Source organism: Phocoena sinus, chromosome 8, assembly GCF_008692025.1.
Source record: "Phocoena sinus isolate mPhoSin1 chromosome 8, mPhoSin1.pri, whole genome shotgun sequence".
In the NCBI taxonomy this organism is placed as follows: domain Eukaryota; kingdom Metazoa; phylum Chordata; class Mammalia; order Artiodactyla; family Phocoenidae; genus Phocoena; species Phocoena sinus.
The window spans coordinates 53,506,491-53,533,992 of NC_045770.1; the positions used below are offsets into that span (position 1 = coordinate 53,506,491).

General features: G+C 49.4%; 1 long non-coding RNA gene across 1 annotated transcript in view; it reads left to right on the forward strand.

Moving 5' to 3' along the window:
- Positions 1-27,502, forward strand: part of LOC116758103 — a 291,549-nt gene that overhangs the window by 218,468 nt on the left and 45,579 nt on the right. Inside the window, exon 3 of the long non-coding RNA XR_004351144.1 lies at positions 2,077-2,178. This is a non-coding gene — a long non-coding RNA (uncharacterized LOC116758103). The remainder of the gene's footprint in view (positions 1-2,076; positions 2,179-27,502) is intronic.

Below are 27,502 nucleotides of genomic sequence, written 5' to 3' on the forward strand. Positions count from 1 at the left end.
GTATATTGGGAGGGTGTGTGTAGGTTTTATACAAATACTGCACCGTTTTATATAAGGGACTTGAGCATCCATGGATTTTGATGTCCATGAGGGGGTCCTGGAACCAGTCCTCCTGCATGTGCCATGTGTTGACTGTACCTTGAGAAAGAGGGAATTCAGGGATACACCTTGAAAATAAAAGTAAATAGAAGAAAAGGAGTTGAGGCTTTCCCTGGAAGCGTGGCAAAGATGGTGGAACTGCAGTTCTGCAGCTTCTTAAAGGGCCGGGGTGGGGGGGGTGGCTTGGATTAAATGAGACACAGATGACGGCCCAAAGCACAAGCTTTGGCCTGAAGCTACAGAGGCAGAGTGGAATTGTGTGACCTGCACAAAGGAGAGGGGTTTGAGAAAGACCCTGAGTGTTTCATCCAAGTCACAGGATAGGACTAGGACCCCAGCAGGACCCTTGGGGGCAAAGCCAACAGCTTTGAGTCCTAAAATTCTCAAGGCTCTGGGCATATGGGGAGAGGCCCTTACGCAAGAGGAAGGGCCTCTCACCATGTCCATTGTTACAGTAAAACAATTTCCTGCTCCTCTCTGAAATTTTGGAGAGTAAACTGATCATGATCAAGGCGTAGTAAATAGAAATTAAGGCACAATAACTATTACTGCCCAATAAAATGGTAGTCATCTCCTATGGAGTGTACTGCCAATTGTTTATCTTAGTGAATATAGCATGATTTATCAGGACTTTTCTAGGTTTACCTCTAAACTTTGTCTTGTTGATTCTCTTTCGGCCCATCAGATCTTCTACCTGGGGCGTGTTCGGGAGCCTAACCCCCGAGGGAAGGGGTACTCTGCACCTGGGCAGAGGCTGGCGAATGTTCCCACCTAATATAATCACTCTGTGTTTAGAATAATGAGAATTTACAATAAAGAAACAGGAAATGCAGATGAAACTAGCAAAATCTCACAGCTAGGAGAATTTTGTCTTTAATGACGATTACCAGTCATTCCTCACCTTGTGATAGACAATAATGTCTTCTTAGCTAGGCTCCTGGGTATATTTGGCAAATAGGTATTCAGGGAATTTCTCCAACAATGACTTTTTGCCTCAGATGCCTAAATGTATCCTTCATGCATTGTCCTTTAGCCTAGAGTGTCTTTTATATAAAAAGCTCCTCCTCTTGCAATGACCTAAGTATATGAGGACCTGCGATCAAATCCCAGCTCCTCCTTTTGCAATGACCTAAGGCAGATGGCTTACAACCTTTCAGCCTCTCCACACTCTTCTTTTGAGTGAGATAGGCTTTCTTTTATTCATTTCACAAACCTTTATTGTGTACAGATATCTCCTTGGGCACTGGAGGTGCAGAGATGAATCAACATTGTCACAGAATTCTAGGGGCAGAAAGGACCTGACAAGTAGCCTAGTTCAGAATTTTTCTCTTTCAGACAGAGGCTCAAGGAGGGGAAGTGATTTACTAGAGGTTTGCAGAGTGATAAGCAAGTGGGCCAGGGCCAGGCTCTTGTGTGTAAGGAATTCTGCCTGCGTGACTCCCCATACTCCCATGCGGTATATCACAGGGAAGATGGGCCCATCCTATAGGGCAGGACACTAAGGTTCAAAAGGTTCAGTGATGTATTTATTTGCCCAGTGAATCAATGGTAGAACTCTTGCAGGGGCCAGTGCCTCGGCCACACATTGCACACACTCCCCACCCCCGTCACAGCGTACAGGCAGTCCTTCACGAAACACTCTACTTTGCTCCAAGCTGCCTGGGTTGTAAAGAGGACCGATCTGCAGTCCCTGCCCTTGAGGGGTTTGGTCAGCTTGAGGAAAGATGTCAACAATGGCTGTCAGACAAGACCAGATGAGATGGGAGAAGAAACGAAGGTTGCAGAGAGTACGTTTGTGTGGGATTCCCAGGGTGTCTGGGAGCCCACTTGCTTCTCTTCATGGCTATGGGACCAGTAACAAGCCCCCTCTCCCTACTGGTGTGCATTTGCCCTGACTGCCAGGGACAGATCTGTGAGACCGGGTCAGGGACACCTTGCCACCTCGCTCACTTGGGTCTGTGTTCTCTGCTTTAACAGAAAGGATCCCGTCTCATCCTCCAGGATCCCATGGCCCCGGAGAGAGGGCTGCAGGGCCCACGGACACTGCTGACTCTTCAGAACATGCTGACATGGAGCCAGGTCAGTCCCCTTGTCTGCTGTGATTTTCTGCATCATCGACTGCAAACCTGCGGTCTTGATGAGAAATGTCATCTTGGAATCTGAAAAGAGGCATACTTTCTGTTTGAAGGCTTTTGCCACTAAGCCACATGGGGAGTGGAGAAGGTCAGGCCGAGGTGGAGGTGGCTTTCTTGGGAAGCGGATGCAGTAGCAGGACTGGTGGCTGCTGGAAGCCAAAGCCAGCAGCCAGCATGGTGGGCGGACAGAACAGGCAAGGGCCAGCCATCCAGTGAGGATGTGATGGGGGAGCTGGCAGCCAGGAAGCACCGTGCAGGTCCGGGCCCACAGAGGCTGCAGTGGCCATGAGAGTCATTCTGGGGCCCAGGTCACCAAGGGCGGGGTCCAGAGTTTGGTGGTTCCATTTCACACTGAGTTGGAGTGGGATCAGAGGCATAGCTGGGAATGAGGTAAGAGCAGGTGAGTGGGCGGCTGCCCAGAGGACAGGCAGTCCGGGGGCCAGGTCCAGCTGCCCAGAATGGCTCTCCAGAGGCTTTTCTTATACTGCTGTGCAATGACAAAAACAGAACACACTTGGGGGGTCGGGGGGAAGTAGAAGGATGTTTAAAGCTAGAGAAGAAACACGGCAGAGAGAATGTTCTCTCTGTTCTGTCTGCCATGTTTCTTCTCTAGCTTGAAAGGGAGAATCATACATAGAGTCTGGGTCATGAGGAAGGCTACAGAAGCCGAGGAAGGAGCCAGGACCCAGGGAGTGAGCCCTGTATTGAAAACCTCCTAAGAACCAAGCACTTTTTATCTTGTAGGGTAGAAGTCTGAGTCTGTCGCGGCTCATTTAATGCCGCAGTAATAAATGAACTCCAGAATCTCAGTGGCTTAACACAGTGGTTTATTGCTTGCTCTAACCCGGGGGGAGGTGGAGGGCTCTGCTCTACCTGGTGACTCAGAGGCCAGCCTGATGAAAGCTCTGCCGTATTTTAGGTGTAGCCCCGGGAACGAGTGGCCACCTTGGTCTCCGCAGCAGGGGAAGAGGTAGTCAGAGGTTAGGCACTGGCTCTGAAATGCTTTGGCCCAGAAGTGACACGCAGCCAGTGGGCCAAACCTAGCCACGTGGTCCTGCCTGACTTCTAGGCCTCTGGGAAATGTCGATATTTGATGTGTGGTAACTGCTTCTGCCATAGTAGATATTATGATTTCCATTTTACAGGTAAGATAACTGAGACTCAGAGAATTTTTTTTTTTTTTGGTACATTTCATTGAGTTGTTTTCATCTGGTGTACCTACCAAATAACTCATATTCGGACCTAATAATATTAACACATTCTAAAGGGATTATCAGTAATTTATTTTTTTTGACTCAGAGACATTATCTTGTCTGAGGTCTCCCAGCTAAAAAGCACCAGAGCCTAGATATTCATAACCTCTGATTCAGTCATTTATTTAGCAATTCAGCAGAGACATATTGAATATTGACAAAAAGGCCCAGCACCATGCTAGACTCTCAGGATGTAACAGGGAACAAAAACAGAAACGAAGGAAGCCTCTGCTCTCAGCCTGATGAATGTTTATAACTACAAACTTGGATAAATTCTCGGCAGTGGAGACATAATGGTTCTCTGAGGACACCTATTAAGATTTTTGCCTTTCGTAGAGAGGGACAGGTAAACTAGGGTCACATTTATTGACGCATTGTGCCAAGTACTTGACTGGTGCATCTCATCGAACTGCCGCAACCCCAAGAGGTAGTTCTTACAATTCCTTTTTTTTTGCGGTACGCGGGCCTCTCACTGTTGTGGCCTCTCCTGTTGCGGAGCACAGGCTCCGGACGCGCAGGCTCAGCGGCCATGGCTCACGGGCCCAGCCGCTCCGCGGCATGTGGGATCTTCCCGGACCGGGGCACGAACCCGTGTCCCCTGCATCGGCAGGCGGACTCTCAACCACTGCGCCACCAGGGAAGCCCCACAATTCCATTTTTAAGATAAGAAAACTGAGGTTCACTCAGCAAGGGAAGATGATCGGGCTGAAGGTAAACTCTTCAGCCCCATCCATGCTCACTTGTAAGGAGGACGTGACTGTTAAAATTAAAAATTGAATCTCCTCCTCCACTGCATCTAAACCCAAGAAATGTGGGCTCCTCTTCCTCCTCTAAATCCCCCCAACCAGGGCCTTTGTCTCGTTGGTTCCCCCAACATCCCACGGTGTTATACGTGAACGCAGCTCTCAGCTCTGACAGAGGGGCCTCTTGGAGCCTGGAGACGGGGTCGCTCATCCCCACCCAGAGAGCTGGGTCCAGAGCAAGGCTTCTTGAACTCACCTGCAATGAGAGAGAGAAGAAATGAAGAAACATAGGTAGTAGGATCTGAGCCTGGCAGGATGGGATTGAATTTGAGCCTTGGCACTGGTGGGCTCTTCTGTCTGGAATGGTCCCCCTTTTCTCTCTGGCCTCATCTCCCCCCTTCCTTCCCCTCGCACTTTGTGCTACATTTACACTGACCTCATCACTTTTCTCCCCTCCTCAGCACATGTGACCACCTCCTCTGTCCCCACACTGGCCCAAGCCACCATCTCAGACCTGGATTCTTGCAGTGGCCTCCTCAGGGGGATCTGCTACCACTCTTCCCTCCCAGGATCTGACACAGAGGCGTCTGTTAAGACATCAGTCAGATCAGATCACTCTTCGACTCAAAGCCCGCTAATGGCTCCCCAGCTCATGTAGAGGAAAAGCCACAGGCCTAACCCTGACCCACCAGGACTCACCTGAGCCGGCCCCATTTCCCCGCCAACCCCATTGCTCACTCATGCCAGTGACCTCTTCGCTCTTCCTTGAACCATAAACACGCTCCCACCTCAAAGCATAAGTCATAGAAGCCTTTTTCCAGTCTTGGAGAGAACTCTTCATGCAGAGGGAACAGCAGTGAGTAGATCTCCAGGTCACCATCCAAGGGAGCAAAGCACAGATGCGGCTGAATCAGCAAACCAGTGTGTTTGCTGCTCAAGGAGAAGCAGGAGGCCACCAGCGTGAGCAAAAGTGGCTGTAGAGGAGGTGAGGATGGAAGGCAGTCCTCACTCTCTGGGTCTTTCTGTGCCCCCCTTCTGTTTCAGTGTTTCTAGGTAGCATTTATCTCCACCTAACGCATTGTATATTACTCTATAAATTTAATTGTCTGTTTTCTGTTCTTCCCCCATTGGAATGTAAGCTCCATGAAGGCAGGAAGTTACTTTGTGCTGTTCCCCGCAGGGTTCCTACACCTGGAACAGTGCCTGGAATGTAGCAAGTGCTCTGCTTGTCCAGCAGGGCCACGCCCCTGCAGCGCATCACACAGGCACTGTCCCCCCCATCCCCATGGGCCCGGGCAACCACAGATCCTCATCTGTAAGCCCCCGGTGCCTGGCACGCAGGTAGGGCCCAGTTACTGTTTGTTGGCCTGAGCTGCGTGGACCAGAGCACTCTGGGAATTGCAGCCCAGGGGCCCTGTCCTTCTCCTCTGCAGGTTCCCTCACCCTCAGTCAGGAGGCAGGAGCCCTCGTTGCCAACTGAGTCGCCTCTTGCTCAACACCTGCCTCGGAAATCAGGAAGATGAGGCAAATGGGACACTAATGAAATTCAGAGAGAAAACTAAATTGGGAGGTGTTGCAAACACCGTGGAGGAAGGAGATGTGATTTAAAAGGCTCACTCTCTCTCCAGGGTGGGAGGGGGAGTGGGGGCATATAGAGAGCACTGAGCTGGAGGGAGCATCACACAGGCCTGCCGCCGACACCTCCGTGTGGGGTGGCCTGTACATCACTTTAGCTCAGGGGCTTCACTGTTCTGACTTTAAATGAGGGGCCTTTTCTTTGCTTGACTCATTCGTTCATTCGTGCCTTCCCACCACCTTGCCAAAAAAGATGTGAGTGGGCTACCAAATTTTAATTGATTAGTTAATTAAGACCAAGAGCATTTAACGCAAAACTTAAGGTAGAAATTAAGGGAGGAAAATTAGGGAAAGGAAGAAGAAAAGATGATCGGGTTCTTGGGAAGGGGGGTTGCAAACCACTCTCCACAGGACAGCACAGATTCTTGTGACAAGCACATGGGGCTGTGAATGTGAAAAATCTTTAGGGATAGGAGAGCTCTGGTCCCGTTGCAGTAAGGATGACCAGTGTCTCAGAGTACTTCCTAATCCATTGTCTGTTTCTTCAGTTACAGGCATTGGCTGGCTGCTGTGTGCCAGGGACCCCTCACAGCTCACTTTTTTCTCTCTGTCTCGTTGAGGGCTCACAGTACCCTACAAGGCGGTCTTTCCAAGCTTGTTTTAGAGATGAGGTGATTGAGGCTCGGAGACACTGAGGTGCTTATCTCTTCAGCACATGGTGCTGGGACAACTGGAGATCCACATACAAAAACATGAAGTTAGACCGCTTCCTCACACCATATACAAATATTAGCTCAAAATGAGTCATCCACCCAGCACCCTGGTGGGTACCACTAGGGTAAGCATTGCCGTGGAAGAGTGTTGGGAGGTTGAGCCCTCCTGTGGCAGAGGAGCTGGGATGTTCTGTTATTCTTGTTTAAGGAATGAGAAGCCACTGAAAGGTTTTGCACAGGAATTGATGACTTGATCGTATAAAATTTACATGTGCAGAGGCCTGTAGTCATCAACGGGCAGATAAAAGTCATCCACTACCCATTCAAATTCACTAGCAAATAAAGTCATGTCAGTGATCTAGAAGAGACGGGGAAATGAGGAAAAGGAGGAGAAAAGAAACTAACAGCTAATCAAGCACTCACTGTGTGCTAGGCCTTCACCATGTTATCTAATCGTCACAGCAGTTAGGTGGTATTTTCTCCATTTTACAGCTGAATAAACGGAGGCCTCCATTCCCTCTCCCCCTTTCCCCAGGATACCTTACTAGTAAAGGTAGTGCAGATTCAAACCCAAGTCAGTCTACTTCTAAAGCCCACGATTGCTTTTCCCACAACTCCACCTGCGCTTGGCACTGTTTCTTTGACCTAGCATGTTTACTGCTACATCCTGCTCTTTTAAAAATGCGTTTCTATCTTTCAAGTACACTTTTTTTTTTTTTGCGGTACGCGGGCCTCTCACTGCCGCGGCGTCTCCTGTTGCAGAGCACGGGCTCCGGACACGCAGGCTCAGCGGCCATGGCTCACGGGCCCAGCTGCTCTGCGGCACGTGGGATCTTCCCGGACCGGGGCACGAACCGTGTCCCCTGCATCGGCAGGCGGACTCCCAACCACTGCGCCACCAGGGAAGCCCTCGAGTACACTTTTTAGCTCTTGGAATGTCGAACAGGAACACCAGTTATGCTTTTTTGTTCTACCCTTTTGGAGTCTACCATGACAGCTCCCCTGCACACAGCAGACAGTCAATAATCTCGCTTCTGTATTGTTTACTTTTCATAGAAGACTTGGCCATTATTGAGATGTTAGCTATTAACTAGCGTTATTAGTGACTCAGAGACTACTGAGTGGCCAGGCCCTGCTAGAACCATCCATCCTGGTTGGCGATGGGAACCTGGAGGTCAGAGGGCTTGGGACAGATTCATTTTGCTCGAGTCAAGTTGGAGAAATAATCCTAATTGGAACATCCTAGTTCTTGTATAAATACTGAGTAAGGCAAATAAGGCTTCTGAGGCTAAGAATATGTTGTCACAGATGGTGCCAATTATGGCAGTGAAGCCAGGATAAAAGAACATTGATTGAACTCGTTCTGTGGGTTAATATCTGTGCTGGGCACATTGCATATTTTATTCTCATTATGAAAACCTATGTGTTTTGGGCTCTATGAGATAGAGACTCCCATTTTCCATCAATCAAACAGAGACACAGAGAAGAATCTTGCTCAGGGACACATATGTCCTAGTACCTGGTGGAACTGGGGTATGAAGCCAGGTCTGTTTGACTCGCCCTTGGGGGTCACCACGCTGTTCTCCAGCTGGAGAGAAGATGCTGAGTCTTGTCCCGGTGAGGCGCCGTGCTTCCACTTGTGAGGTCCAGTGGTCCAAGCAGTGCTGCCATGGCCACCCATACCCTCGTGCTGGTTTCAGGCTCTTTCTGCCCAGACCATCTGTTTATCCTCCAAGATTCCTTTTCCCTCCCTGAGTTTGCACCTTCATCGTCACCCCAAGCACATGGCATGCCCACCACCCTACCATGCTACCGGCCTCTTTCAATACCCTGTATCTGCTTAATCAATGTCTGGGCTCAGTGAACACATAGATGGTCTTAGGCGGAGGAGGAAGGATCTGGTGACCTAAGATGAAATCTAAAAGGGGATACAGATGGAGCTTGAAACTCAGGAGTTCCCTATTTGCTCAAAAGAGGAATCCCTGTGAGGGAACCATTTTTGGACAGCCTCCGCCAGTGTTTTGGGAAGTGAAAACCAGGCAGCTGTAGAAGCCGAGGGTGGAGTTCTGCCCTTCCCCGAGGCCTGCAGGGGTCGGGGTTCGTGTAGGGATGCAGCCACTGCTGCGGATGTCCCTGCCCTTCTGCACCCCCTTTAATGTAATCCCTATTTACCTGTCCCCCATCACTCAGGCTGCACAGCCCTGGGTGTACAGATTGATTGCAGAACCATTTATAAACCTGCTTTATTTCCAAATGGGAAAGTCAGTGTCACTCCCCTAGGCGGGTTCAGTGACCAGATCCTCGTAAAGGTAGGGCTTCCTCCCTGTTGCTAGTGGCATCTTCAGCTGCGCATCTCCGTGGCTTTAGCCAAAGCAGCCCAGGTCATGGCCTGAAGGCCCTCTTCCGAGGCTGTAAACCTCTGTCACCATATTGCCTTGACTCACCTGCTGTGAAATGGATGTGCTTAGATATCTTCCACCCCCCCACTTCTTTATGAAAGCTCCCCAGGTGGGAAAGAACAGCCAGCCAGCATCTCTTAGCACAGAATCCTTTGCCTCTTTGGATTCTAACCCTGGTGGAGAAGCTGAGTGTGCAGAAAACGCTCCACGAGTGAGAACAGACATTCGTTGGGAACCTATTATATGTCAACCACTGCACTAGGCATTTCACAGTCCATTTAACCCTCACAACTACCTGTGAGGTAAGCATTGTTATTTCTGATTCACAGATGGGGCCGTGGAGCCTCAGAGAGGGTCCATGACTTGAAGTCACACAGCTGGGAAGTGGGGGAGGCTGGAATGGAATCGAGGGCATCTGCGGCCAAGCCCGACTTCTGCCCGCTGGGTTGAAATTAATAAGAACAAAGCAAGAGCCACCGTCGGCAGCGTGCTCATGACACACCTGACTTGTATTAACTCACTGAATCACAGCAACAACCCAGGGGTATCAGGTACTGTTACCGTCCCGATATTACCCATGAGGAAACCAAGGCACAGAGAAGTGCTTTCAGAATGAAACATTTTCTGAAAGTGGGTGATCAGGAGGTAAGCCCTAGCAGTCTGTCACCGTTGGCTGCTCTGTCATATGTACGTCTTGTCTGAAATGAGCAGAGGCCTTGCTCATAGGATGTACTTAATAATATTTGGTTACTGATAATTAACTCCACGATGTTCTTGCTACCCACTGGAGTTGGAATCCTGGTTGCTCTTAACAGCCTGGGCTAGCCACTGAGCTGCCCCTTGCTGTGGGAGACTTCTCCTAGGTCAGGGGATCCTAGAGGTGGAATTCCAGGTGTTAGGAGTCAAGCATGGTAGAAGGATATATAGTGGAAGAGAGCAGGCTCTACAGTCAGGCTGGTGGAGTCCGAGCTGGCTTACCAGCTCTGGATTCTGAGCAAGTTACTTAATCTCTGCTTCAGTTCCCTAATACATGAAATGGTTATAATAAGAGCCCCTATCTCAATGGACTATTGTACAGATTTAAAATCTCATAAGATGCTTATAATCAGGGGTAACTCAAAAACCAGGTGCCCAATAGTTGAAGTGTTGTATCACAGAACATCAGTTGACAGTGTTGGACTTAGGAGGTGATCTAGTTCCATGCTTTTGTTTGCAGATGAGGACACTGATGCCCAGAGACAGGCAGTGATTGGCCCAAGACACACAGCATTTTAGTTTTCTGATTCCAATGCTAGGGTTCGTTCTGATACTACACACAGACCGTATATAGAACAGCCTCAAGAAGCCCATATGTCAGTCCCATTTATAGAAGTTTTAGTTGGTTATCTGTCAACCTGTTTTTGTCTTTTTTGAGAGTCTGTTCCTTGTTTATGCTTTGACTACTCATATATTTCTTTAAATATTATACACATTTCTTTTATTTTCCGTATCTGATCGTTTTAGTACTGTAGTACTAAATCTAATCGTTTTAGCACCTGTAGTACTCATAGGTGTGATTCTTTTGTTCATTATTTCTGCTGTCTCTTGCTCACGGTGGCTCATTTCCTCCCATGTTCTGTGAATTTTCAAATCATGGGTTCATGGTTGTTAAAACTTTGTGGGGCTTCTTGGAGGCCTGAGTTGAAAATTCATCGGTCCAGAAAGGAAGGATTTGCATTTTCTTCTGCCAGGTGCCTGGTGGAACCATCGACTTGGGGTCACTTTACATTCAATGCTCAGCTTGGACTTAGGGGTCTTTTCTGGCCACAAGGTAACGCGTAGTCAAGCACCAGACCCACGTGAGGACCACCTTGTGATTGGGAATTTTCAGAGGAGACTTTAAAAACTTTTCCTTTCCCTTCACCCAGCCCCAGGGCCAAGTTTCCTCACTGTCTCCTTTTGTGGGGTGGAATTTAGTTTTTTTCTGATTCACCTGTTCATTAAGGCATAAATGTCTCCCTTTGAAATCCTAACCTAAGTGAGGTCTCAGTCTGACTTCTACCTTTTGAAGGACTTTGACTATGCTGCTTTCCTTGGACCTTTAAAACTAAAATCCCCAGACCACTAGGGACTGGCAGATAACCCCCAGGACTGTCCCCCGCTCAGTGCTTGGGAACCTCTAGCGATTTGTGATATCTCGTGGTCATCTGACCTCTGAGTATTTCCTTCTCTTTCTTGACAGGTCATCTCTCTATATTTTTTTCATATTTATTTGTTTATTTATTATTTACTTATTTGTTTTTGGCTGCACCGGGTCTTAGCTGCAGCATGCGGGATCTTTTAGTTGTGGCATGTGGACTACTTAGTTGTGGCATGCGGACTCTTAGTTGCGGCATGTGGGATCTAGTTCCCCCACCAGTGATCGAACCCACGCCCTCTGCATTGGGAGCGTGGAGTCTTACCCACTGGACCACCAGGGAAGCCCCTCTCTCTATATTTTTAAAAAATTGTTTGTTTATATGTTTGTTTGGTATTTTCCATGTCCTGCATTAGGGGAATTCCTTAGAGTGAATAAGCAGCCATATTGCTGGAAACGGAATTTGAAAGCGGTCACCACTGTCTTTCTTTGGTGTGAACAAGGAACTTCATCAGCTAGGATTTCCCTGGTTATTATGGGTTGGCAGTTTATTGTATTTTTGCTCCGGAGTCCGTGAAATATGCCAAGAGAGCCAAGGGGAAGTTTCCAGGCAAGGCAATAGGCCAAGTCCATCTCTCAGGGTCACCATCATCATCACTCTTCTGAGATCTCACCCTGTGCTCACCTTAACCCCCCAGGGGCCTTGACCAAGAACCTTACCTATAGATGTTGTCAAATGAAAACTCTGATTTTGTGGTAACCTTGAAGCAGGCCTGCGTGTTACTGCTGTGATCCAGCCGTCCCCAACGTGATCCTTGCTGAAGCTTTAGCCATGTGCAGCAGAGGCAGCGTGAGCATTTGCCCATTGGTTCATTCACTCCACACACATTTACTGAGGACCTGCTACATACGGTACCCACGTTAGGCCTTGAGATGCAGAGATGGATAAGCCATAGCCCTTCCTCATGTGTACAAGGACATTTACACGGACAGTTGACCATTGTCTGATCATTGCTTTGGCAGAATGAAACTGGAGGCAGAAGGGAGCCAACCCAGCCTCAGGTAAGGAGGTCTAGGCAGGCTTCTCATAGGAAGTGACAAATGAATGTAAAGTATGAGGAACAGATAGCACATCTAGAGACAAAAAGACCATGACTTGCCAGTCCCTCCAAAGAAAACATGGACACTGCACTTGAGAAGAGATGGTACATCTTATTTTCCCTTCCTGGTTTGGGTTTATGGGGTAGACATTGCTGTCGTCCACTCTGGGGCCAACACTTTGACCCCGCTATAATGTACACATCCTCAACAGGGGCACTGTCATCCCCAAAGGGCGAGATGGGTCCTTGGGGGTTAGGGGCGAAAAGAAATCTCAGTTATTACAATGGCTTGTGGTCCTCCAAAGAGTCCAGTACATAACAAATATATAGCATACGTGCGGTATTAACATTTCATGGGAAGTAGGGGAGTTTTGGGGAAAAAAAGTCTATAAAGTCTTCTTAGCAGTAGGGTTTTGGGAGTGCGGGGTGGTGGTGGGAAGGATTATAGTGACAAAAAGACAGAACCGCTGGTGTAACTGGATGAGCAGACGTGTTGGAGCCAGATATACCTGTTCGAAGCCACCTCTCTCACAACTGATATAATCTTGGACAAATGAATAGCTCTCTCTGTGCCTCAGTTTCCTTATCTGCTACATGGGATAAGAACACCTACCCTCACAAGGTTGTTCTAAGGATTCAATGAAATCATACATGTAAATCTCCTGGCACTTAGTAGCTACTCAATAAATGTTATTAGACGTGAGTTCCCTGCCCCACCCAGCCTAACATATATGTGTTCAAGAGAGGGCCCAGAGCTGAAGGAACTTGTTGCAGAAGTTGTTTTCATTGCGGACCATGAACAGCCTGTATAGGAGAATTCCCCTCTGGGGCCACGTGAATGTGCAATGTCCCAGGAGCTCTTGGAATTATCCAAGAGAGGGATCGGGTGATCCATGTGAGTTATCAAAGACAACATTTCCTGGTTCTCCCTTCAGAGACACAATTAATATTCAGCCTGTTTGGAGCAATTAGTGTCAGGGAAGCTGACACATGCAGGTGGAGTTAAAGCTTTTGAGTGATTGTCTTTTAAGGGAGAGAGCCTGGGATTTCTCCCAGGGGTTACTAGTTAATTTGGGAGGCTCAACTCGAGCTCCTGGCCTCTGTACCACCATTTAGGGAAGACACTGTTGACCCAGCGCCAGCCAGGTGGGGTGTGAGTAGGAGGGAGTAATCTGTGGAAGGAGGGAGGAAGGATAGCAGGAAAAGGAGGCTTGGGTGGCCTTTCTTTGTTACCGCGAGACTGCATGCTTCGCTCTGTCGGCATCCTCACCAGTGCCCCAGTGAGGGCCTGCAGAGATTAGAGTTACCGGAATAGTGCTTGGCACAGAACAGGCCCTCATTTCGTATATGTTGAACAAGTCATGAACTTTCTCCCCTTCCCCTGATAATTATAGCTAATATCATTACTAAATACTGTGTTGTTTTACTGTTTTATCTCAACCCTCACAGTAACTCAACTATTATTTTCACCATCATCATCCCCATCCCCCTTTTACAGATGAGGAAACTGAGGCTGAGAGAAGTTAGGACTAGGTTGCAGAGCCAGGGCAAGAAGCAGCTCACCCCGCTTGGCTTCCAACCCTGAGCTCACGTGCACTCTGCTGTCTCTGCCTCTTCCTGAGGGCGAGGCCAGAGGCTGGTGCAATTCTGAATCCCAGTAGCCGGCACAGGGAAGGGAGAGAGCCGCGCCTTGCAGCAGTGGGCCTAGCTGGCCCCCTCCCCCAGCACCTCTGCAGCCCCGATTCCCGTCTAGGCCTGTCCGAGTCAGGAGAGACTGGAGCGCGGCCGCCTCTATATCACTGACACGCACACCAAGCCCATGAGCGGGGAGCGCGGTGGTGCTCCTAGGGGCCTTCTTTCTGACACCTGCCCTGTTTCCCCACAAAGCCTGTCTCCTGCAGTGATGAACGGTGTCGGAGTGGGTTCATTGCCTCTGCTCGGCACGTGCCAGAGCCCAGGCCCCACAAATCCAAGCACGGTCTGGAGGAATTCGCTGCAGCTCCCCCAGCTCCTTCAGCCCCAGCGGACACCCCTTCCTCATTCTTCTGCCCACCACCAAAGGAAACACACACACACACACACACACACACACACACACACACACACACACACACACACACACGAAAGACGGGGAGTCGGGAGGCACTGGAGATAAACTAGGTTATGAAATAATGAAATCACCTCTCGCTCTGTAAAGCACGTTGCTGCTGGCCTGTATTTTCCTGTCTGTTCTCTGGTTCATCTTCACAACGACCGTGAAGGGGTGGAGGGTTTGCTGTTGCCGTCTCGGCCGGCAGGCGAGGGCATGCTCAGCCCTGGGCACTGCGGGTTCTCTGGGAGGAGTTCCAGGGCCGGATGACCTTTGACATCTTCTCACCCAACCTCCTCCCCACCTAGACGCCCAGAGCGGGGAGCATTCTCCTGCCCACGCAGGTGGTAAGTGGCAGCACCAGGGCTTGAACCCGGAACCCGCTGGCTACAAAGGCCACGTCCTTCCCCTCCTTTGTGTGGGGGTGTCTCAGGAGATGGGAGAGAGGCCCTGGACAGCCACTGGGCCCAGACAGCCGGTAAAGTATGGGGACCCTCAAGGAGGACAGCATCCAGGTTTGGAGAAATACCGACCAAGCGGCTTCACCGCGCTTGTGTCTTGTGTTGGAGGCCACGGGATGGACTCGGATCCAGCCATGCCCAGTGGCGGCTTAGAGTGGGGAGATAGATGGAGCAGAAGTGGGTGATGTGGAGCTCAGTGGGTCTGGAACACTGGAGAGAGGATGCTTCTTGTGCTGGTTTAACAACCTCACCGGGTACCTGCAATTATGGACAGAGGTGTTGCCTTATTCTCCAAAACAAGAGTAATATTATCTCACTGAAATATTAACATGCAAGGCAGGGAAGAGGCTCCAAGGAGCTGGGCCTTCAGGGGTGTTGAGGAGGGAGCTCAGGGCGGCCTCCAGGATAGCGTCCTCGAAACAGAAGTCTGCTTGTGACTCTTGTCTCCTTAGTGATTTTCTGTGGCTTCCCCTCGCCTCCAGAGGAGCCCCAAACTTCTCATAGTGTCATAGCAGGCTCCGTAGCATCCCTTTTCTCAGAAGAGTTTGTCATCAACAGCAAAGAGCTCAGGCTCTGGGTTCAAATCCTGTTCCTCCTTCCAAGGTGTGTCACCAGGAGCAAGTCTCTTAACCACCGTGTGCCTCTGTAACTTCGCGCGTAAAATTGACACGACAGTAATTTGTCATGGTGGTGGTTGTTAGGATCAAGTGAGATGTTTCACATAATGCTGTGGGCACAGCGCCTGGCCCATAGCGTTTTCAATCAGTGTGAATTGTGATATTATTATTATTAGCAGCAGTGGTAGCAGCTGTAATTATAGTACTTCCTTGCCCCAGGGCCTTTGCACATGCCTTTCCTTTGGAGTGGGGAGCCCTTGGGATGCTTTGAGCCTGTCAGAATCTTCCTCATCCTCCCGAGCCTGCCTGGAAGGTGAGCTCTGTGGCCACCCTCCCTGACCTAGGCCGGTGCCTTGTTCCTGCCTCCCTCCCAGGATGGGTCATCACAAAGCCCCCTGGGCTTCTCAGCACGTTGGTTCTCGTTCCCTGGGCCACACAGAGCATTTTTGGGTGTCTGGGGGCCTCCTGAGGGCACCAGGCAGCCCCCATGGGATGTTCAATAAGACGAAACTGTCACTGCCCCACGCGCTGCCCAGGACTAAGAAGGTCATAATTGATGTTTGCAGGGATTTAGGCAGAGCACGTTAAAGCTACCTGGGCAGAGGCGTGGGTGGCACACAGGAAGCCAGGGCCACCCCTGTCCCCCTGCACCTGGCAGTAACAGATAGGATCAGGGTCTCATTATCCACCCACTGGAAAGAAAATCCCCAAACAGCTTTAACCTGAGGTTAAAAGGAAGTTCCCAGGGTTTTCTGTTTCCTTCCAACTGGCTTTCTCTACTCCAGCACTGTTCAGACAGCCACTTTGCTGCAATTCTGGAGTTTTCTCAAGGGCCTCAGGAGATGCCAGACTTCACTCTGCCTCCCTTGAGTGCTACCCCCGTTTCATCTGCTCTCTTGGTGATTTTCCCATTTGGGGTCAGCCCACCCACACACCCAGGCCAGAGAAGGAGCTTGGTGACCAGAGGTGGCATATTTTCAGACACTTGCCCCAGAGGCTGAAGGATTTGGACAGACTTCCTTGCACCCACGTGAGGCTTAGGATTGCAAAGCAGGTAGGTGCCTCGGTCCCACTTCCTGAACACCAGACCTGAGGGGGGGCCAGAGCCTTGGTCTCAGTTGTCACCCTGAGCCCTGCACTCTGGGCCACCCTCTTGCCTGCACAAGAGTGGACCACATTAGTAGTATCCCTTCCTCCCTCCCTCCCTCCCTCCCTCCTTCCCTCCCTCCTTCCTTCCCTCCCTCCCTCCCTCCTTCCTTCCCCCCTTCCTCCCTCCCTCCCTCCCTTCCTTCCTTCCTTCCTCCCTCCCTCCCTCCGTCCCCCCCTCCCTCCCTCCCTCCCTCCCTCCCTTCCTTCCTTCCTTACCTCCCTCCCTCCTTCCCTCCCTCCCTCCTTCCTTCCTTCCTTCCTTCACCCCTTCCTCCCTCCCTCCCTCCTTCCCTCCCTCATTCCTTCCCCGCTTCCTCCCTCCCTCTCTCCCTCCCTCCTTCCTTCCTTCCTTCCTTCCCTCCCTCCTTCCCTCCCTCATTCCTTCCACCCTCCCTCCCTCCCTCTCTCCCTCCCTCCCTTCCTTCCTCCCTCCCTCCCTCCCTCCCTCTCTCCCTCCCCCACTTCCTTCCTTCCTTCCTTCCCCCCTCCCTCCCTCCTTCCCTTCCTTCCTTCCTTCCCCCCTCCCTCCCTCCTTCCCTCCCTCATTCCTTCCCCCCTCCCTCCCTCCCTCCCTCCCTCCTTCCCTCCTTCCCTCCTTCCTTCCTTCCCTCACTCCTTCCTTCCTCCCTCCCTCCCTCCCTTCCTTGCTTTCTTCCTTCCTCCCTCCCTCCCTCCCTCCCTTCCTTCCTTCCTTCCCCCTCCCTCCCTCCTTCCCCCCTCATTCCTTCCCCCCTTCCTCCCTCCCTCTCCCCCTCCCTCCCTCCTTCCCTCCCTCCTTCCTTCCTTCCTTCCTTCCTTCCTTCCTTCCTTCCTTCCCTCCCTCTCTCCCTCCTTCCCTTCCTTCCTTCCTTCCCCCCTCCCTCCTTCCCTCCCTCATTCCTTCCCCCTCCCTCCCTCCCTCCCTCCTTCCTTCCTTCCCTCCCTCCTTCCTTCCTTCCTCCCTCCGTCCCTCCCTTCCTTGCTTTCTTCCTTCCTTCCTCCCTCCCTCCCTCCTTCCTTCCTTCCTCCCTCCGTCCCTCCCTTCCTTGCTTTCTTCCTTCCTTCCTCCCTCCCTCCCTCCCTCTCTCCCTCCCTCCCTTCCTTCCTTCCTTCCCCCCTCCCTCCCTCCTTCCCCCCTCATTCCTTCCCCCCCTTCCTCCCTCCCTCTCTCCCTCCCTCCTTCCTTCCTTCCTTCCTTCCTTTCTTCCTTCATTTCTTCCAAGTATTAACCCCCTTCACATCAAAAAGTAGAGTAAATACTATAGTAAAAATCCAAATACCTGCCATCCAATTGCAGGACTAAAGAAATCATTGTAGGTATTCTAATAGCCAAACACTAGAATGAGTCCAGATGTCCTGCACAAAGTGAATGGTGTAACAAGTTGTGGAAAGAAGTGAACCGTTGATACCTGCAACAACTTGGATGGGTCTCTAGAGAACTGTGCTGTGCAAAAAATTAAAGCCAATTCCAAATCATTGCGTACTGGTAGATTCCACTGATAGAATATTTCGAAATGACAGAAGTTTAAAAGTGGAGGTCAGGTTGGTGGTTGACAGGGTTTAGGGACAGGGCTAGGGGTTCACAGTGGAGTGGGTGGGTTATAGAAGGGCAACACAGAGATCCTTGCAGTATCTTGACTGTGATGATGGATACACAAACCTAGACAGGATAAAAGTGGGTAGAATTTGACACACGCGTACAGGAATACAAGTAACACTGTAGAAACCTGAATAATATTGGTGGATTATATGAATATCAGTCTGCTGGTTGTGGTAATATATTTTGCCATTGCAAAACATTACCATTGTGGAAACTGGGCAAAATATATAAGGGATCTGTGCACCCTTCTTACAACTGCTGCCCAGTCTTATCCCGCTCCTTCCTAAGAAGCAACTAGTGTCCAGAATTTGGTACTGATCATTCCCACACCTGTTTTTAGACTTTTGCTCTATATGCCCCTATGCATAAGTAACGTAGTGTTGTTTGGTATGTTTTTAAACTTTGTATACATTGTATTTTGTTGGAATTTACCTACTGTGTATAATTCATGGTGTGAGTGTAACAGTTTATTTACTCTTTCTCTTATTGATGGGCTTGGTTATCTCCAGTCTTCTGGTGTAAACTGCGCTACCATGGACCCTGTTCATGTTCCCTTGTGCCTCGTGCAGGAGTTTATCCAAGTGATACCCTAGGGGCACTTGGAATGTCCAGGTCAAAAGGCCTGTGCGTCCTTAGTTCTACTTGAATGGCTAGGTTGTAGGGCATGTGTATCTTTAGGTATGCTAAAGACTGCCCAGCATCTTTCCAAATTATACCTATTTATTCTCCCTCAGACAGTGTATCAGAATATCTGGGGCTCTGCATCTTTGCCAATGCGGTAATGTCAAACTTTTAAAAATGTTGCCAACCCACTGGGTGTGAAATAGTATCCTGTTTAAATTTCCTTGGCTTCTTCTCCCATGAATCATAATTATCTGTGCCCACATCCTGTCTCTTCCACCCGGACTAGGAGCTCCTAGTCACAAGTCCCCAGATAATTTGCCAAACTCATAATAGGGGATCAAGATTTGTTGAATGAATGAAAAAAATTATAATAATTCTAGATGCTCTTACTTGGAAGGATCATGACTTTCTTTTTCATACTTTTAAAATGTTTAATCATGGACTTTAAAAAAGAATATCTTGGTTGAGATATAATTCATCATTTAAAGTATACGATTCAGTAATTTTTAGTATATTCACAGAGTTGTGGAACCATCACCACAATCAGTTTTAGAACACTTTTATCACCCCCTCCTCCAAAATACCCATATCTATTACGGTCACTCCGGATTTCTCCCTAACCCCCCAGCCCTAGGCAGCCATTAATCTCCTTTCTGTCTCTTTGAATTTTCCTATTCTAAACATTTCGTGTAAATGTAATCATACAGTATGTGCCCTTTAGTAATAGGCTTCTTGCACTTAGGATAATGGTTTCAAGGTTGTAGAATGTATAGTACTTCACTTCTTTCTATTGCTAAATGAATTCCATTGTATGGATATATCAATTCATCAGTTGATAGACATTTAGGTTGCTTTCACTTTTTTACTATTATAAATAATGCTGCTGTAAACATTCATATACAAAGTTCTTTGTGGATATATGTTTTCATTTCTCGTAGGCATATACCTAGGTGAGGAATTATTGGATCACATGGTAAATCTATGTTTAAGCATTTGAGGAGCTGCCAGACTGCTTTCAAGTGTCTGTAGCGTTTTGTGTTCCCACCAGCAATGTATGAGAGTCCCCATTTCTCCACACTTATTATTATTATTTTTTTTTTTTTGATTACATCTCAATCATGGGCTTTTGAGTCAAGCAACCTGGGTCTAGAATCCCAGTTTTGCTGTTTACTAGCTGTGAGACCATCATTAACATTTCCCTCCATTGTCTTCCTCTGTAAAATGGGATTATTATTACCCGCTTTTCAGGACGGTTGTGAGAATGGATTAAATAAAACAATAGGCTTATAAAACCCTTAGCACAGTCAGGGGTGCAGCCAGCTGTCCTTGGAACAAAGTAATAGAGATAACTTATCATTATGGGTCTCCTCTAGTCTGCTGTCTTTCTGACTGGGTTACTCTTAAGTCACCTAGAACCTCCGTGAGTACCTCTTCTCCATTGGCTGGGGGCTAAGCTGTGAGTGAAAAGCCCAGAGAGCTGCCCATCATTAATGCCCAGAGCTCAGAGCGGATGCCAGAGCAGTTCCACCGTAATGGCGATTCCCAGAGCTTCCAGGGGCCACCACTGTGTGCTGTCCCACCTTGGCAGGGTCTCACAAGGCAATTCCCCACCCCTGTCAGGGTAGAAGGGCAGGGAACCTTAGCAGGCCCCAGTTTAAGAAGCCTCAAATTGGGTCTGAACCACTTGAGTTTATTTAAATAGTTTTTTTTTTCCTCCTTTTCTTTGTCAGGAGCCCCAGTTTTCAGTCCATCATTTTTGCAACAATCACAAACTTTATCTGCACACCCAGGCATTGTATAAGAAAAACAAAAAAGACGATCGCTTGGTGATCGCTGCTGGTGGCCATTTTGGTGATGACTCCACGGATGGGAAGGACGCAGCTCTGTGTTAGCACAGCAGAGCTCAGTCATGCCAGGGCATGGGGAGGGAGGACAGGGGGAAAGTTCTTCACAGTGGGGGAGACCTGGCAGCCAGAGTGGCAGTGGCTCACGGGACAGGGTCTGTTCATGGCCCTGACACGTCCAGGAGGCACAGGCTTATCATCTCCATCCTAACTCACTTGCCCGTTCCTCCCCACCTTAGTCGGTGAAGCAGAAACCTGGGTGCTCTCTTGATTCTGCCGCCTTTTTTGTCCTGCACATCTAATCTCTCAAATGCATCCCTTTCTGTCCATCGTCTCACTCCTGCATCACTGCAGCAGCCTCCTTACTGTCTTCCTGCCTCTCTGCCTCTAGCCTTGCCCCTCCCAGTGGACGATCCATGCTCCAGCCCACAATGATCTTCCCATAAAACAAATAAGAGCAGGTCACTTTCCACCTTAAACCCCTACAAAGGCTTACTTTTGCCCTGAGAATAAAATCCAACTTAAGCCACTCACCCATCTCTTCTCCATGCTTCTACAGCTTACTGTGATCTCTGCTACTGCATCAACTATATCAGGGGATCATTTATCTGTCTTCCCCATCCACCCCTGGGTTCTCTAAGGACAGGAATTCCGGCTCATTCATGTCAGTATCCTTACATATAACAGAATTTCTGACTCATGGTCGGCACCCCCCAAAATGTTTGCTTCCCCTTACATTTGAATAGTTGTTACAATTTCTAGAACTCTTTTGCCGTATTTGTTTCTCTCTTTGACCCTCACCACTCTGAGCTACAAAGATCAGTTGTTATTCCCATTTTACAGATAGGAAACCTGAAGCTCAGAGATGATTAGTGATGGTTCAAGGCTCCTACACACCATGCAGATGACAGAACTATACTGGCATACAGGTCTTCCAGAGGAGGCAACATTAGAACCCCATGAAGAAGGCCAGACAGGTTACTATTGCCGGTGGTTCTCAAAGTGTGGTCCCTGGACCACCAGTACCAATATTGCTATTAGAAATACAGATGTGGGGCCCCACGCACAAGATTATAGAATAGCAAGTGGTCAAGCCCAAACTTCCCAGCTATCTTCCAGCCAAGATAGCATTCTCTGTGTTGTCTGATGTCTTACTTCTGGAGTTACTCGTGTCCTTCAGCCCTAGTCATGGGCTCTGCTGCACCAGTTAGAAGGTAACCTTCTCCCTACAGACCCTCTGCAGTATGGCCTTTTTTCCATAAACTCAGAAAGCTATGTGGGACATAATAGTGCCCATCCTTCGAGCATACTTCCTACCAGGACTGATTAAACCTGGTCTGACAACTGTCTCTCCTGGGTGACTCTGAGTGTTAAGGTGACCAGAGTATGAGTCACTTGTAACGCCCCGGGTAGAAGTATTTCCAAGGCAGGATAATCCTCCAGTGTGAACAGAAGCTACATTGTCAGGCACAAAATTCAGAGGCTGTGCTTGTGCCTGGAGCAACAGTTTTGTCCTCTCCTGCCCTGCCTTGACTTTGAAACATTCTGTCAAGAATGATCAGCCTGGAATTGAAAGGCATCCACATGCCAGCTGAGCAAGAGAGAGGTGGGATGAAAATAGAAGTTTCCCTCAGTGGTTTTGCTGGATGCCCACGTCCCTCAAAGACACCAAACATGGCCACACAGTGAGGAGGATTAAGCCTAGAAGGCTGGCCTGCATCCTCTGATGTGTGACCTTGGATGATTCTTGCCCCCTCTGGGCTAGATTTGCAAAGCTGCTAAATCTCCAAGGCCATCTCTGGCACTGGTGTGGCACCTATGGCCTGTCCTAGGGGGACTGCAGTGGGGGTCTGGCCGCTTTCTCCCAACTTCACGGATGGGGAGTCAGTTGATACTGCAGAACACAAGTCAGTACCAGCTGTTTCAGCTGAAATTGTGCGGCCGTGGCGTCTGAAAGACCAGGGGAGAGGAAGGAGGGAGGTCAGTGTCCTCCTGAATCTCAGTGTCTCTGGCTCTGAAGGTCTGTTAAGGGTCATCCCGTCCTTTCCAGTCTGCCTGTCCATTCGTAAGTCTCCTCTAGCCCACTGGTTCTCAAGTTTCGCTGTGCACCAGGATCACCTGGAGGGCTGGCAAAAAAACAGACTGCAGAGCCTCAGCCCCAGTTCCTGATTCTAGTAGATCTAGGGTAAAGCACCAGAATTTGCATTTCCAACAGGCTCCTGGGTGATGCCACAGTGAGGACCACTGCGCCGTGGCATGTTGCCCGGCGGCCATCCTACTTCTGCTCTCCTGTGTCCTGTTGGGAGCTCTCCCTCCTGAGGCGGCCCTTCCAACCCTTGGGCAGACCCTCCTTAGATGGCGTTTGTCACCTGTCTCCTCTGTGGCTCCCACCTACTTTTGATAAGTCTTAGAATCCAAGGCAAGTACAAATACTTGAAGGTGAGAATAATCACAGTTACCCTGTCTTGCCAGGCACTGGACCAAGCACTTTACACGCAAAACTTCATCGATCCCCTCCAATTATACAGGGATTAAAATATTCTTTCTACCTCCCAAGATCACTGTGAAAATCAAAACAATCAAAAAATATGAAATTACTTTGGAAGCGTGTACACTGTTAAGAGTTTTGTTTTTAAGCTTTGTATTAATTTGCTAGGGCTGCTATAACAAAAATACCACAGACAGGGTGTTTTAAACAACAGAAATTTATTTTTTCACAATTGTGAGACTAGAAGTCCAAGATCAAAGTCCCAGCGGTTTGCTTTCTCCTGAGGCCTCTCTCCTTGCCTTAACAGATGGCTGCCTTCTCACTGTGTCCTCATTTGATTGTCCCTATGTGTGTATTGTCCTAATCTCTTCTTCTTATTCCAGTCATATTGGATTAAGGTCCACCCACATGACCTCCTTTTACCTTAATTACCACTTTAAAGGCCCTATTTCCAAACACAGTCACATTCTGAGGTGCTGGGGATCAAAGCGTCAACGTATGAGTTTGGGGAGGATACAGTTCAGCCCATAACAAACTTCTAAATGAAACTTGATGAATGATTAGCTGTGTGGCCACAGAGAAGTCACCTAACCTCTCTGAGGTTGTTTTCTTCATCAGGGCCCAGCTTGTAATGCTTCTAGGTGCCATGAAAGGATCTAAGCGGAGGAAAAAGATACTTCAACTTCCTAGGGAATTGGATATAGAGGTGAAAGGTGATCAGGATGGAATCTGGCTGAGAATCAGAGGAGGAAGCCCACTGTCCAGGCACCTCTTTAGGCTGGAGGCACGGGGCCCTAATTCACATAGGGGAGGGAGTCTGCAGAGGGAGCCGGCACGTCTCACATCATTCCAGAGCTTTGGGGAGAGGCAGGGCTCCTGGGGAGATCATGTGTGTAAGCCTTTGCCAGCTTGCCCCTCCCCACCCCAATCCACCAGCTAATCTGTTACTCATCTGCAAAGTTTCCGGCCAGGATGCCACCATCATAGCCCCCCACCCCCACGCCGTGGATTCCAGGACTTCCCAGAGAGGGGAGGAGTGGTGGGAGAACGTGGGCTTTAGAAACAAGCTAAATAGCCATCAACAGGAGAATCATGAACTCAGCGATAGTGCAGTAGAGCTTGTTGGTGGTGGCATTATCATTACAAGCATCTACTGAGCAGTTTTAAAGAAAGTACTATATTTACCTGCCTAACAATCCCGAGATGAATACTATTATTGACCCCATTTCATAAATGTGAACACTGAGGCTTACAGAGTTTAAGTAGTTGCCCATGGCCACAAAACCTGCAAGCCACAGAGTCAGAACTTGAACGCAGATCTTTCTGAAGCAAAACATATGTACTTTAACCTCTATATTATACTCAAATTTAAAAATCGCGTTGGAGAAGAATACTTAGTGACAAAGGAAAATACCTTTGATGTGATAGTCAGTGGAAGAAAAGACATAAAATGCACTATCCCAATTCCATAAATAAATGTATGTGTGCTTGAGTGTGTGCTTGCACGCGCGTGTGTGTGTTTAGAGACGGGAAGAGAGAGGCAGAACAGAATAAGATTAGCGATTATTTCTGGATGATGAGATTACCTTTCAGTGTTTTCCATAATACCTAGAATAAATATAATACTTTCAAATCAAGGGGAAATGGATTTTTTTTTAAGTGGAAACAGACAGAGCAAGGGATTTGGAAGGAGACAACCTGGATGAGACCCCCAGCTCTGACTCCCCCCAGCAGCTGGAGCTGCTATGCTGTCTCTGAATCCTTGGGAAGGATTCTTTCTGGGGCTGGTGGGGAGAGACAAGGAGTTAGGAAGTGTACCTGATTGGGGTTCTATTTTTGAAAGAGGCCTGCGCTGGCATCTCCAGAGGTGGAGTACAGTGTATTTCCCTAAATAACCACTGCTATTTATAGAAGGCGCCAATGAACTGCACCCAAGGAGGGAGGGAAAGAGGAGCGACTGGATGCTTCTGGGCACCCTGCAGGTCCTGAGCTGGATCTCAGTCCCTGTCTTCAGAGGTGCCTGCCTGGGAAGTTGCCCACCAGCCTTGCTGTGCCCTTAGTTGGTACAGCAGCAGGGCCTCTGGTGTCCCTTCTGCTGTGACGGCAGAGAAGGCTGGGGGGCCAGCTTGAGGGGACCACCTTACACCCTTGAATGACATGCTCTTTACAAGCATTGTCAGCTTCTGGGGCAGGACATGTCTGGATTTGATGTCTCTTTGCCGAGGCAAGAAAACAGGCAGAGGAGGAAGCCCCCAGGATGTGGTTGTGAAAAGTTGTAGAGCTGGGCTGAAATTGACAGAGATTAGAGACAGGTAGAATCATAGATTCTTGGCCTGCAAGGGCACTTCATGCAGCCGCCCTGCAGAGGGCCCTGCCCAGCCCTGGGCTTGCATTCCTGCAGGAAAGGGCACTTCCCCCGGGAGAGCCCCTCCCATTTCTGGAGAGTCGGTTGTTTACAAGCTTGCTCCCAGCGGCGTGGCATATCCTCTGCCCAGCATACGTGATGATTAAATGTAAACATGGTGATCCTGAACTTGAATGACGTGCTTACCACGATTATCAGGTAGTGTCATCAGTATTCCAGCTCTACTCTCTCATTTAATCTTCACAAAAGCATTCTGCGTTAGACATGTTGTTATTCCTATTTTGTAGACGAGGAGGCTGAACCAATGCCATGATAATAATGATATCAAATGTTTATATACTACTTAATGTGTTCCAGGCACTCTTCTGAGTGGTTTGTGTGAATTAACTAATTGAATCGTCACAAAAACTCTTGGATGTAGGTAGCATTGGCATCATCTCCAATTTGGAGATGGGGCCTCCAAGACACAGAGAGATCAAGTATGTAACCCAAAGTCACCGAGCTTGTAAGCAGCTGAGGCAGGATTTGAACCTGGCACTTCAGCTCCAGCAGCTGTGTTCCTGACTGCCAAGGAGCCCAGCCCGCTTTCAGTCACACCTTTGCCATAAAGAGGAACCAGCGCCAGCCCCGTTTTCTAGTTGGCACAGGAAAAAAGCCCTGGGAAAGGGTCCGCGGTTGGCATGGAACGTCCAGGACTCAAAGCCTTTCTCCATTTTGCTGAAGTCCCATCACCCGGGGCATGGCATCTGTTGACCACACACATAGCCTGGCCTTGGGGGAAGAAAGTGCCTTCATTCCCAGGACCCAGACTGCTTGCCCCAAGGAAGCTGGTTGGAAGGTTCTAGAAATGTAGGTAAGGCAGGCTGTAGGCCAGGCCTATCACAGCAGAGAGACAAATCCCCAGGTCCTGAGGAGAAGACAAAGCGAGCTTTCCGGCCTCCAGAGCCTTCTGTTTGCTGAGCAGCGTGGTGTGGGGAGAAGCCTGAGAACAGGTGTCACAGAGGCCCTGAATTTCCCTGGAAACAGCCCTCAGGAAACATGGAGAACGAGTCCCGATGCACGTGCAGCCCTCTGCCCTGTGCGTTCCTGACGACAGTGGCTGTCGCTTGGAGGACCAGGCAGGTCTGACGGCTCAGACAGGGTCACTACCCCCGACAACCCTGGGAGGCAGGGCTGAGGATCCCGATTCCACAGGCACAGAACCTGAGGCTCAAGGGGCCACAGGACTAGTAAGTGGTGAGGTTCAGGCTTTTGAGAATTGTAAGCAGCAGCTTTCAGACCGTTTTCTCATTTGATCTTTTCAATAAGCCTATGAGATGGACAGAGGAGAGGTTGTTATCCCTATTTTAAGATGAGGAAAACTGAGGCTCAGAGTCACACGGTGATTTCTCCAAGTGTCACAGAGCAAAAGAGCACCAGTGCCTGGACTCAAGGCCGGGCCTGTGGGGCTCAGATCGGTGTTCCCTCCCCTCGGCCCAGGCCTGTGGCACATTCCCTGCTGTCTACCACTCCTGTCCCCCTCTGGACGCCTCACAGGCCAGGCTGCTCCAGGCTCCAGACACTCCCATCCTTCCTTCCCCTCCTGAAACCCACCCTGCTTGCCGTTGGCTAGCTGTGTGACATTGGACAGCTTGATTACCCTGGTCCTCTCTGAGTTTTCACTTTCCTGCAAGGTGGAGAGCCCACCTCCCAGGGTTACTTGAGAACAAATGAGGTAATAGTCCGGGTACTGGGCCTCGCACAGGGTCCCTGCTTGGGAAATGGCTGGGCTCCCTGCTGGGGGCTGATGGAGGCTCACTGGATCTGAGAAATTAATCTGTGGGGAATTTCACAGAGCATCACCCAGCTCAGCCCTTCACTTACAGAGGAGGAAACTGAGGACGAAAGGGAACAGTGACTTGACCGGGGTCACACAGCAAGTGGAGGCTGGGCCAGCTGGTCCCCAGACCCCTATATCCTGATTCCCTGTCCAGTGCTACACGCGCCACACCAGACAGCACCCTAGGACCTGGGGAATGGACAACACAGAGGACCAGACCTGGGAAAGATCCCACCGCCGTAAACCCCTAAAATGGAAACCATCCTGGCGGGTGGCAGCATTTCACTAGGAAGCAGCATCCCTGTTCCCTGTCAGATGCCCCTGCCCCGCAGTT